At 42.3% G+C, this 14314-nt stretch overlaps 1 pseudogene; it reads left to right on the top strand.

Annotated features, from left to right (window-relative positions):
* Nucleotides 1-14314, top strand: part of LOC111964694 (plectin-like) — a 137366-nt pseudogene that overhangs the window by 34456 nt on the left and 88596 nt on the right.

The raw sequence follows: 14314 nt of genomic DNA, 5'->3' as shown, positions 1-14314 counted from the left end.
GCTGTAGTTACAGGTTTGGACCATTTTCATATCCCTGCACAGACAAGTCTCTTCAGAGGTTCAAGTCAAGGCCCGATTGGCTAGTCTGTGAAATAATGAGCCCCTTCATGATGCTGAGATGCATRCCAACTGTCAGTGTCAATTTAAATTGAAAGGGGGCTTGTGGCTTCCACTGTGAGCCTTTACTGCACTCTCAATTACAGTTTGAGCTTTCTCTAATCATCATCTATGGGAATACATTTAGATTTTAAATTATGTTGTTGTTTTTTTTGCTGTAATGTTTTCTGTGTCTCTCCAGTGGTCCACATTTGTGACCAAGAGTGGACACGCCCACTAATCTAACACATCAGCCGTTCCCTCCCACYCTAGTGGTCAGCGAACCCATTCACAAAATGTGGGTATGAAATCTCAGTAGGCCTATACCTTGTTGATAAAACTCCTATAGAATGACCCAAAAACATTCYTTACCCCAGGACACTTCAACGGTTGACTATCCAGGAGAACAAAGAAAAAGGACCACTAGGTTTCCGCATAGATCTGAAATATTTATATACGGTACACAAACAGGCTCCCGTTTCAGCGTAAAACGCCTTCAAGAAGGTGTTTGAAGGTGTTTCACGCCGAAACGGGAGGCTGTTTGTGTCCTTTAAATTTCAATTTTTTGCTGTTGTATTCTTTCTCTTCCTGCATAGTCACCCATTAAAATGTCCTGGGGTAAGGATTGTTTTTTGTAATTTCAAGTCCCTCAGTCGAGCACCTGACTCCCTTTTYCATTTAAGCTGGGCTGAAGTGCGTTTGGSTATACCTTTTTTCTTATTGAATGACATTTATAGATATTTTCTTACTTGCTCATTCACTTCTGGTTATTTTATAGTACAGTGGAGTAATAGTCATGTGTCTATTGGTTAATGATCAATTATAAATCAGGTGCTGAGAGTGACTCACTCAGGAGGAGGACCTATTAGATTACCACTTTTAAGATGGGTTGAAACACTCCTTTGTCCTGCAGTGAATCAAGGAGGTGGCTTTGGGTAAAGGAGGTAGGACTTTCGCCCCTTTTACCCATTGTGAATTTGTGATCACTGTGTTTATCTTTGGCATCACACAATGCCGTTTAAATAGTTTGTCTTAGCCGGAGTCATGACTGGTGCACTGTGTATGCTGATTGCAAGCTGGACACTGCTGCTGGACTAGCACAAGTATTTGTGTTAGTCCCCCTGACYGTGATACTTGAGCATTCACCTCACATAAACTGTGAACAGGAGTGTCCCGTATAAATCAGGTTTGCCCTCGTATTGTAGCTTTATTGATGAACAGACAGAGAATGACAGAGGTCAACGTTCCACTAGTCTCCAGGCGCGCACACACACAAACCCCCTTATGGTTGCCACGGCAACGCGTTTCCATAACACAATAGCAACATGGAGGACGCGCCCACCTGAGAATACGAAAGTGTAGCCTGCGGGTTCAGTTTGCAGACACAGTGAATCAGCACACACCGTTGTACTCTGGTTCTGCAGTGCCTAGCCTGTGAGTGGTACTTAATATGCTTTTCACTACCTCGTAAGACTGATAACGTTTAACTTATATAGCACGTTTAACAGTTCATCCAGTAACATGACCTGAGCTGCCATAGGAGTAGCTGAAGGCCCGAGGCTTCCTTAGTCGCACTATGCAGAAATCGCTCTGCCATTTCCTGGTTGTTAAAACTCGAATAGTTCGYCAAATGTCACTTTATGTCACAAAATGAGCTAGTTTAGTGTAGAGAATCATTTTAACATCTAACCYGCTGTGAAATATATTTTCCATATCCATGAATATTGTTGTTTCAGCTGTCTGAAGSTGGTGTACAAAACCGAAAGTAAAAAGATGCAAAAGCAAAACTTAAGAATGGGAAGCATAGAAATACCRYTTCTTAGACTTGCTTTCAAGTAGAATGATAGATCTATAACTCACAATTCTATGTGACTTTGGTCGGGTCGGCCAAAAGTAACATATTGCCACCTTAAGGGAAAATTCAAAAAAGAAATGCAACTTCGTATTCAKCATCTCCAGCACCACCTCAACATATGTGAAAATGGCGCATTTTTATTTATGTTTTTGTAGAAAAAATAGAGGAAGATAAGTGTTTCCAATGACATCATTGGTGTGCATCGTGTGATTTTAACCAATTATTATTAGGCATTGTCTACTAATTGGTTGATGATGTCATTGGAAACATTTTATCTTCCTCTATCTTTYTTTACTACAAAACATAGAAACGCGCCATTTTCACATAATGTTGATTTTGGGGTGGTATTTTCCCTTTAGTGGTATGGTAGGCTTTGATGAAGAACCYTAARTGCAGTTTGTTAATGAAATATTATTAATATGGACACCCACGTCTTTTATCTGGATAACGAGATATCAGTGTATCAGTGTATCAGATATCAGTATTTTCTTCAATGCGACGTATGACTTTCAAAACAAACCCTATTGGAATTGCTATTGGATTGGCCATCAGTACTATCTCACTTGATATAACAGATGGGCTCACTWGAGGAAGAGATGTATATCTCAATGTGACGACTTTGGTTAAATAACGGATACAAAAAAATCAACAATCTTCCAGTGAAGTGGTGTGGCATGATGACTAACTGTTGGTGATGTGCCTCTTGGTTGGGGAGGGTCAGTGTCTACAGTTGGTACGTCCGTGTCTGCGCTCTGCAGTATGTTTTCCAGTACCCCAGGGTAGTGGGGTGTGTCCAGGTATTTGACTGAGGGTCTGTCAATTCCACTCAGTATGGTGAGGCTGAAACCGTATCTATCTGCTAGATGTGAGTATCTGCCCGTTAAGTCACCGTTGTCTTACTCTCTGAGAGCTACCCTATCTTGTCATGTTCCACAAGCGCAGCAGTGTCCGTTACAGTACCTAGCAACATATGTGTACATACAGTACCATGGCCTATAGAGATACTGAACACCTGTACAGTGTAATGCTTCCACTAAGCCTCAGGCCCTGCCTGTAGTCATATCTTAGTGAATAGCATTTGCAGACACAACTCGACAATGAGGGTGTATATCTARATGCTGACTGCTGTGATGATTTCTCGTGAGTCAGACATGTTTAGTCCAGACGCTCTGGTATCATGTCTCACTAGGCTAGACAAATCCCATCCAATGACTTCTCTTTGTCTCAGGGAAGTACAAAACGATGGCGGCATCTGGAATATTTGTTAGATTTCAGCTCTTGTTGTTCATGTTAAATGTATTTTAAATCCTTTGATTTTTTCCTTATCCCTAATACCCTGCAATCTGTTTTAATTTAGACTGAGTTTTCTCAACCCCCGTAAAGAATACCTCAATATTACTTATTAATGTACTCAGAGGGTTTATCAAATCTTTTAATTTTTTACGTTTTTTTTTTTTAATCATGTCTGACGTTTGCTCTTTGTGTCTTGCAGATGAACGGGATCGAGTACAGAAAAAGACCTTCACAAAATGGGTGAACAAACACTTGATAAAGGTATGGTCACACACTACCAGAGTACATGTATATGCTCAATAACTCAATACCTAACTTACTCTCCCTGTCTTGCTTACTTTAATGCACTGATTACTGGTATCAATAGTTTAGACACAAAGACAATCACACGCACACACACACACACACCGACTCATTTTTAACCAACATCAGTTTGATTTCAATAGATCTGTGTCAATTTTGTTTCTGCGCTTTACTGGACTTCTCACAATGACTCATACAGTGTTTTCAAAATCGGTATTCCTGTGTTATTATCTGTAAATATCGGTCGAATACCATAAAACAAATGAAAATTGCTGAAGTGGTTACTGAAGTTGCAGAACAACCGCAGAGGTTGTCAAAGTAGGATTTATGTTGAGTTGGATCACTACTGGTCCAGAAGTGATGTGTACAAATGGCAAATGGCAGATATTTCCTTCGTGAATCATACCTCATAATTGGCCAACCAACCACATGGGGGCTGAGCTGTGTGTTTTCTGAYGGTTGCAATTTAGTCTCTCGGCAAAAATGAATTTTTAGCTTCAGAAGTCATTTTGCCACTAATGACAGGAGTAGGCTAGAATCTTTGGCGGGAATCGTAACGACACCGGCCAGATACTTTATTGATGTGTTTTGGATGTGTAGTTCTGTTTCTCAAATTTAAAATGGGGACGAAGCTTAACAAACACCAGGGCTTGTATTCATAAAGCATCTCAGAGTAGGAGCGCTGGTCTAGGATCAGTTTTTATTTTACATTATAATGAATGGACATGGGGTGACCTGATCCCAGATCAGTACTTCTACTCTGGGACACTTTATGAACAAAGGCCCAGATAGTTTCTGTATCAGAGGAAGACTATGTTCTCACCTTTTTATGTTTACATTACTATGAGTGGAGCTGGGGTCCATTTTGGTCTAGCCATGCTGAACATGCAGGTGCCATTGAAGTCATGATCCCATGTATCCATGACAACACACTATTATGACAGCGAGTTTTGATCCCCCATCAGACAGATATCCACAGATATCAAACCATCAAGTGTTTTTTTTTTTTTATACCATCTCATCCTACTACATCAGTACAGTCAGACAGGCCAACCCCTTTGGAAGGGCTTCATTGAAAGTGACATGCATTGGTCAACAGAATGATGCCAACCCACCTACACACACAGCAACACAACACATACACACACACACAACACACACACACACACACACACACACCACACACACCACACACACACACACACACACCACACACACACACACACACACACACACACAACACAACACACACCCACACACACCACACACAAACAACAGAAAGGTTACTGGAAGTCATGAGTGTTTGGTTTCTAGCTTGGTGTTTTGATGGAAGGTTTACCAGAAGACCAGTCTCTCTTCGACTGAGTGAGTTTGTAAATGGTGCTGTTGTCACCCTTCTCTTCTCACCTACCTCACCCCTGCCCCTTCCCTTAGGGCTGAAAGCCATTCAATTCACGAGGGGTCCTCTACCGAGGAGGGGGTGGGTTAACAAACCAAACAACTCACTCTGGAATTTCTCATTAAAAATCAAAAATGACCCCCACCACGACAGCCCCTCCCACTAGTACATGTATAAATACCCCCGCTTGCCCCGTGTCATAATTAATTTGACAARATCCCACCGGTAACCCAACGTTTACAGCCCAAGCCATTAAGGGACTCGTCATAATTCTCCATTCTCCCTCAAAAGAAACAAACCCATTAATTTCCCCTCGAAAAAAAAAGGAACAAAAATAGCTACACAAAATACTATTTTCCTTTCCATGCACAGTGTATGTGCGCCGTGCGGTGCGAACATACTCTGTTCCTGATATAACACACAAGCACACAGTCTTTTCGTTAAGTGTTTTATGTGAGTCACAGACATCTGGATTCGTTTTGCTCTTTGCCTCTGAAGCACCACATTCTGTTCTGGGCCCAAGGCCCGGTGGCTGCTGGCTGGGCCAACAGTAGCACATGCGCTACACAGACTGACTGTTGAGTCTGGGTGGCTGACTGCCTGCCCCCCCTTASCTCTGCTAGTCAAGGTCCTTAAGTGCTCCTTACAGACATTATCAGAGGAATCAATCTGTGTCTCTTGTCTTCCCACTACCATTATGACAAAATGGTAGGCCTATGTGACAAGATTTGGATCTCATTTAATGTTTGACAAACTGCGATGACGGTACATTTTACCGTTAGAAAGTTTAGATTAAGTAGGCTATGTATTGACATKAAGTAAACAAGTGCTTAATTAAGAGCTTTCTAAGACAGAACTGTCTTCTTAGAAATGGTTTTATACCATACACAATATGTGGTATGCAATGCGTTGTTACAGAACTAGCCTAGTCGTTAAAATGAAATARCAACCCAAGCAAAGTTTGAAAAACCATAAATGGAAACATCATGCAGGAGAATTTTTAATATAGCATTTTGCGGTAAAACGAAAGTGTTAATATTCTGTCCATGTGAAAGCCTGCTCTTCTGATGTTGAACTAATGTTGAACTAATGTTATTAATGCGTTTCCAGTGGGCACGTACCGGGGTGGACCGTGAGGGGTTGTAAAAGGATATGGAATAACTTTCACTCGAGCATAAATCTTGTTGTGTGTCAACAAGGGTGGGAAGACCGAATGGAGGGTTTCTCAACCATTATTTTACGGTGTTATGTAAAAGGAAATCCACTGTAGTTTACATCATTCTGTAGATTTAATGCCCCGTTCACTTTTAGTGAAGTGTACAGACCAGAGAGACATAAAGTATCCCTATTTCCTTATACAATGACGTGTGTGGTTTTTTATAGACGTTCAACCTTATAATAATACGTGTAACCCTAGGTTAACTGAAGGACGCATCACCTACAGTGTGTTTTGTAATGGGAAAGTGGAGTCTAGCGTGTGGTTTGTGGTGGATGAGGGGTTTTCAGGTCCTGAGTTGACTGGTCTAATGGTTTTAACCTTGWCGTACTCACAATGAGGACCGATCAAATGGATCACTTGACTCGAGTTGACTGGAGTGCACATGATACCACATGATCACGTTGACTCAATCTGAGCTTCTTCAACATGGGCTATTGTGTTTTGATGACAGACAGGGTTTAAGCATATGCTACAGGATAGCAGAGAGAGACTGGTGTAGCTACCATAGAGGAACCAAGGAGAGAGAAGCATTTCACACTACAATTATACTGTAGAATGCCTTCAAAATCTAAGTTGGATATTGACTGATTTGAGGTAATTTGGCCGCATTGTCGTATTGTAGCCCCACGCAGTTGAACTGACGAAAAACACTTGAATGTTATGCGATCTTGTCCCATCAGTTCCAGACATACAACTTGTATAATATTGTTGAAGTTGGAGACTCTTAGTTGAAGTTGGACAATCTTCCGCGATTAATGTGTAAACAGGGATCCCTAGTGGCCATCATCAATCCTCGCTGCATTTCAAACCACCACCGATGGAGTGTGAACACCACAGGTGGGCAGGAGTGAGTTACTCTGTTCACACACAGGGTTGTATAACTACTTATAACACACAGTGTTATATAAGTACTTACCATTGATGCCAGTAATAAATCAAGGTAGTGGGTGTTAAAACTTGCAGGGGCGAGACTTGCATACATACTTGCATACATACCATACCTGTACATACCTGTGCGAGGACAGAGCAACACACTGACGCAGTAGCAAGGCATTACATGCAATCTCCCAACATCAACCATGTCATAAAGCACTAATATTAGTAACCGTTTTGACCATTCTCTTTTATTCTATTCATCTAACCTTTTTCATTTTCTTTCACTAAAGCTCCGTTTGAATAATGAGTCATTATAATCTCAGACTCATATTCTCTTCCTCTTTCGGTCATTCTCCCTCTCTGTTCCCTTGTTCTCTCCGTCTCATCCCTCATCCACTCGGTTCTCCTCCGTCCAGCATTGGAAAGCAGAGGTAGGTACCAGCTGCCYGCAAGCCTCAGCAGGAGGGCACTGTATGTGGGACACATTCTGATGAGCATGCAGCTCACTTTCTCCCCTTCCACCTGAACACTATCCACTCCCCACACCTATGCCATCGCTGTGAAAGTATGAGGAATTAAACTGATGGTGTCACACAGAAATAGGACTATGCCTTGTGGATTGTGGGCCACAAATCCCTCAGTTTCAGTCATTCCCTACRTCTCTTTCTAAGCTTACACCCTCTTCAGCTCACGATCACAGTTTATCTTTCTGACTGGAATTGATTATAGCATGCATGCAGTCCCAAGACTCACTGGAGTATCTGTTTTCATGTGCAGGTATCTGCCTGTGTTTGTACTGTTTATGTGTATGTGCGAAATATTTAGTTATTTTTGACTAATGCGATTCGTTTTTTTAATGAAGACTCCCTGTCTTCCGTCCATCCATCATCTCTCAGTAGATCTGGCAGCTGCCAATTAGCAGGTGTCTGAGTGTCGAACGCAGGCTGATTGGTTGCTCGCAGCCATGCGTTCCTGTCCTTTGTACAGATGTACTGGTGGAGCGAGGGAGGGAGGGAGAGAGAGAGAGCTGCTGGTTTATAGCATGAGCCGCGTAGGAGCCTGAGAGGAGCTTGAACATTTTGTCTAGTTTTATACTGTAAAGATTGGTTGCTCTTTCCAAGGTTTACTGTGAGAGGACGATCCCCATTGTCTATCAAATCAGAATCCTAACCAGATCCAGAATATCAAAATGTTATTACATCAATACAATGCGCGGCTTCTAGGTATTGTGTCTAGGTGTCGCACACACAAAAAAATGCATTGTGATGACAACCCTTGCCTTACATCTCTCCCTTCTCTTTCTGTTCCACAGTCACAGCGTCAGGTCACAGACCTGTATGAAGACCTGAGAGATGGACACAACCTGATCTCCCTCCTGGAGGTCCTCTCTGGGGAGACGCTGGTGAGTACTGCTGACTTCTGATTGGTGAATGGACTGACCYCGACCACTGATCCCGACTTCTGATTGGCAAATGGACTGACCTTGCCATCTGCGACCAACCTCGATCCAAACCCCCCCCTTACTCTGAAGACCTGACCCTAAGAAACAAAAGTCTAACCCTTATTTTTACCTACCTAATCCAAACCGGTATACATACCATCCCTGAAGCAAAGCAAAACATTAGCTAGACTTTCAAGTCGTAGCACAACCTAACAAGACAGTAACTGGAAAGTAAACAAAGACCCATTAACTGTCAAAGACAACCTCTGCTTACCTACCTTTCATTCCAGTCCACGGAAATGTTAACCATTTGTAGTTGTTTCGTTTAAAAAAAAATAAGTCAGTAAGTCAACACTGGATGTTTGCACATTATGATGATGCATTATMGGTTACTGCAGATCTCTCTGGATGCCTTGCACTCTGTCTCTGCTACAGTAGCTCATCGCTGCGCTGGCTCTGCTGGTCTCTGCTCATCTACCAGACGCCTCCATGGTCCTAACACATTAACCCCACTTTGGCTTCTCTTTTTGAACTGTGTGCTCCTGTCTGACCGTTCTCTGGTTCTCCTTCTCTGCTCCTCCCCTCTCATGTCCCCCTCTTTACCCCCCTACACTTTCTCCCCATTTCCTGTATGCTGACCTTTGCCCTTTGGCCTATGCCTCTTCTCTTTGCACTGCTCTTTGCTGGGGCTAGGCAAGGGAGAGAGACGTGGTCAGGAACTTGCGGTTGGTGAGTGGGGTTTTCTATAACTCGGCCGCCATTTTCTTCTTCWACTTCATGTGGCTTGAGTCATCCATTACCCAGTGGCTCGGCTGTGCATGATGTCACTTGCTGTGCTTATGATTCAATTTTTTTTTCTCCCTTTGGCCATCACCTATTTATCATTGACAAGCTTGCAAAGTCTCAGAGGTGCATTAACCATTTCGCTGCTGGCTGTAAACAAAATACCCTCTGTTATTAATAGGTGCCATGGCTAAATGAAGGAAGGACATAATTGACTAACTACTTCATTGACTAGTCATTGCTGCTATAACAATACTTGAAGCACTGGAAATGATCAGTTTGAAAATAACTTTGTTTCTGTTTAGCTCAATTACTAATGCTTATTACATAGCACAAATACAGTATTCTTTGGAAGTGGAAGTCTTCAGTTCATTGTTCTCCAATCGGAACACATGTATGAAGTGGTGACACAATTTAAAACCAACCAACCAACCAAAGATTCCTGTACCTAATAACTAATCATGTTATTGGCTCAGCCAATGCATGACTGATGCTCCCCCCCTTCACTCCACATATATCTCCTATTTACCTCTGTGTTTGTCTGTCGAAGGTGAAGAGCAGGTATGATGTCATTAATGTGGTTTTATAATGAGGGAAGTTGTACTTGGAGATCTGTGAGACACATCAGTTATTCATCGTATTCTTTGTCGTTCATCTTTTCCTTTGGAGGAAAATCGTGTGTACTCTTGTCATTGAGTCTACAATTTATTTCCCTTTCCCTGTTTGTTGGATATTGTCGTAGCTGCATCACATTTTTCTCTTCCGACGTAATGTCTCACTCGCATTTCTCCACGCCTCTTCTAAGGTAGCATGAACTCCTGTCCAGTCTGTTTCTAACCCCCGACCCGGTCTCTCTCTCTCTCTCTCTCTCTCTCTCTCTCTCTCTCTCTCTCTCGGTCTCCCCCTTCTTTGTCTCTCTCTCTGCCGTTCTCTCTCTTGCCCCCTCTCTCTCCAGCCCAGAGAGAAAGGCCGCATGAGATTCCACAAGCTGCAGAATGTACAGATTGCACTGGACTTCCTCAAACACCGACAGGTAAGAGAAACAACAATTGAAATATAATAATGGAGATAATGTAACAAATKARTYACCCTCTGAGTTTACTTCTCTTGTACTGTATTAAGATGACTTACTGTAAGTGACATGACTGAGACAAATATCTAAATGCATTGGAACAGGGTAATAATGTATYTACTATGATGTGAACTACTATACTTGTTAAGTCTCGCTCTTCTCTGTCGTCCAATCACAGGTCAAGCTGGTGAACATCAGAAACGATGACATTGCGGATGGCAACCCCAAGCTGACCCTTGGGCTGATATGGACCATCATCCTTCACTTCCAGGTGTCCTACTCTGTCAGTGTTGTGTTCCCATATCATATAGCTCCTCATCCTCCTATCCCCTTGGCTCTGATCCAAGCCAATCAGCAACAATCACAAATTGAACTCAATCCAATCATATTTGATCTCAATTACTCGAAATGTTACCACATCGCTTTCAGAAAATYACATTGCTGTCAAATCTGTTATCAAATTATTATCAAATATATTTCAATCATAGCATTATTACAGTTTAATAATTATAATTATTTTAACAGAGGTGGAAAAAGTACCCAATTGTYATACTTGAAGAAAAGTATAGATACCTTAATAGAAAGTTACTCAAGTAAAAGTGAAAGTCRGCCGGTAAAATACTACTTGARTAAAAGTCTAAAAGTATTTTGGTTTTAAATGTAAGTATCAAAAGTAAATGTAATTRCTAAAATATACTTAAGTATCAAAAGTAAAAGTAAGTMATTTAAAATTCCTTATATTAAGCAAAGCAGACTGCACAATTTTYGTTCTTTTAAAATGTATGGAAAGCCAGGGGCACACTCCCRCACTCAGACATTATTTACAAAAGATGCATKTGTGTWTAGTGAGTCCACCATGCCAGAGGCAGTAGGGATGACCACGTGTTCTCTTGATATGTGCTTGAATTTGACAATTTTCCTGGCCTGCTAAGCATTCAAAATGTAACTAGTGCTTTTAGTTKTCAGGGAAAATGTAGGAAGTAAAAAGTACAWTATTTTCTTTAGGAATGTAGTGAAGTAAAAGTTGTCAAAAATATAAATAATAAAGTAAAGTACAGATACCCCCAAAAACGACTTAAGTAGTACATTCAAGTATTTTTTCTTATGTACTTCACACCACTGCTTTTTTTCACAACTTTTAACCAAAATCAAATGACATGGTGAMWTTTTYTGTTGATTTCACATTGAWTTCACCTTAGTTGACAACTCAAACAATTGTAAATCAAACACTAGAAGTTGAACTGACGTCTGTGCCCAGTGGGTATACTCKACACCAGTCTTACTGCACAATTTCAATAATAATTTCAAATACTTTAGCTAGGCTTGATTGAGTTTGCCTGGCATAATGGAACCAATACAATAGTCAAACCCTGCCCAACTGGCAYTCCAGGAAGGCTTAAGTAAACATGAAAAGTATTTGAAAGATGTCAAATAGTATTTGAACCCAGGTCTGTGTGGGACCCATGTTCCGATGAAGGCAGAGGAAATAAAAGAACATTGTGTCCTGCAAACTATTCCCCAMGGTAGCATTGACTATTGGTTCCATTAAGCCAGGTAATCTCAATCAAGCCTAGCTAAAGTATTATAAATGATTTCAAATAGTATTTGAAAACAGGTCTGATACCTCCCTTACTTGCTATTGTTGTGCTGTAAAACCTTTGTGAAATAACACATGGACTTTCTATAACACTACATTATTTGATTAAAGAATGGCTGGCACTGCCAGTTAAAATGGAGCTATACCCTCACGTGGCAGCCGTGGTTGAGCAGGGCACAAGAAGAGATGTTGGTTGTGAAGTAAGACTGGTGTAGGGTATACCCACTGGGCACAGACATCAGTTCAACTTCTAGTTTTGTTTTACATTTACATTGGTTTACTGTACTCCATTCCATGTACTGCGTTGGATAGAGCAGGGTATCTCCCATTTCTCAGAAGGAGAAAAAAACAGCAGGGCCGGAGCCTGGTGAGTCATCATAGGCATTCTCCTCTTCTTCAGAGCGGTGAGGTTTAGGGTGGGGCCATCGATGGTGGATTGGATCCCGAGGAGAACACACACACACAGACACAGACACAGACACACACACACACACACACACACACACACACACACACACACACAGTATACACACACACACCGACTACAGAAAGAGACCAGTAGGCAGAGAATTTGGTAAATGAGCGGTTTTTGGCAAGAACAGAGAGTAACCTCTGAGCCTCTGGTGACTGTGACTCATTTAATTTCCATTCCAGCCCAAATAAAGTCCTGCCACATTAGCCAATAGTGTGTGTTCCCGCACTGGACCAGATAGTGCTTAAGTTGTGTCTTGAGACGCAAAGCAGGAGCAGTCTCCGCCAGCCATCCCTCCCACCTACCCAATGACCTARGAATTGAGATCTAGTTGGCTGTTCCCTTTGATGTCACATATGTACTATTGATGACAGAGTTGCCTCCCCTGGCTGAAAAACAATGTTTTATTTTATTTTCCACCAGGTAGACAAACCTGATTCATATTGAACCAGAATATCATATGATTGAATCAAACCCCATCCATTACAATGCGTAATCAATTTTCTCAAATAGATGCTATCTTCTGTCGCAGCCGGCCACAACCGGGAGGTCCGTGGGGCGACGCACAATTGGCCTAGCGTCGTCCGGGTTAGGGAGGGTTTGGCCAGTAGGGATATCCTTGTCCCATCGCGCACCAGCGACTCCTGTGGCGGGYCGGGCGCAGTGCGCGCTAACCAAGGTCGCCAGGTGCACGGTGTTTCCTCCCACACATTGGTGCGGCTGGCTTCCGGGTTGGATGCGCGCTGTGTTAAGAAGCAGTGCGGCTTGGTTGGGTTGTGTTTCGGAGGACGCATGGCTTTCGACCTTCGTCTCTCCCGAGCCCATACGGGAGTTGTAGCGATGAGACAAGATAGTAATTACTAACAATTGGATACCGCGAAAATTGGGGAGAAAGGTTTTTTTTATTTAATTTTTTTAATAATAAAAAATAGATGCTATCTTTATTGTTTCAAACTATCGCCCTCTGCCACCATGACAAGCAGGGTTGGGGTCAATTCCATATCAATTAATTTAATCCAGGAAGTAAACTGAAATTCCATTTTCTATTCCAAATCTCGTCATTGAGGAGGCGTTTTCATCCAATTTTAGTTAACTTCWTGTATTGACCCAATTTAAATGGWATTGACCCCAACCCTGGTAGCGTGTGGCCTCCTCCCCTGTCTAACCCCGGTATCTATCCTCCCCTGTTAGATCTCGGACATCCAGGTGAATGGCCAGTCAGACAACATGACGGCCAAGGAGAAGCTGCTGATGTGGTCCCAGCGCATGGTGGAGGGCTACCAGGGCATCCGTTGTGACAACTTCACCACCAGCTGGAGGGACGGCAAGCTCTTCAGCGCCGTCATCCACAAACACCAGTAAGTGGTCCTCTGTAGGTCAGTTGGTAGAATATGCTGCTTGTAATGCCAGGRTACTGGGTTCGATTCCCGGGACCACCTGTACGTAAAATGTATGCACGCRTGATTGGCGAAAGGGTCTGCTAAATGGCATATATTGTTATTATTTGGCGGTCGACACCTCAAGCCACAATACGTAGTGTAAAATTGACAGTATTTAATCGCTGTACCCAGAACCAAATCTTGGRTAAAGTATGTCAAAAGAGACTATACTGCACCTGATGTTCAGATACTGGCGAACATCTTTGGATTGGAACATCAGAATGTTACACGTARGCCCCGCTGTCGCCCCAAATGTAGCCATTTCAGGTTTATTCTTRAAGGTGAGATTAACCCCAAAAATAGTACCCCAAATGTACCCCTCAGTAGACTGTACCCACTCATGTTATTACCCACAGTAAGTGGCACTATTAGGTGTTAATATGTCTTGTCCTAGCGTCTCCGGTAGTGCTAAGCTATATGCAACGGGGTTGTCATGACACATCGCACTTACGTTTTATTTGATGTGAAG

Source organism: Salvelinus sp. IW2-2015, linkage group LG6.1 (genome assembly GCF_002910315.2).
Source record: "Salvelinus sp. IW2-2015 linkage group LG6.1, ASM291031v2, whole genome shotgun sequence".
NCBI lineage: Eukaryota > Metazoa > Chordata > Actinopteri > Salmoniformes > Salmonidae > Salvelinus > Salvelinus sp. IW2-2015.
The sequence above is the reverse complement of the archived record's forward strand: the minus strand, read 5'-3'. Positions and strand labels throughout refer to the sequence as shown.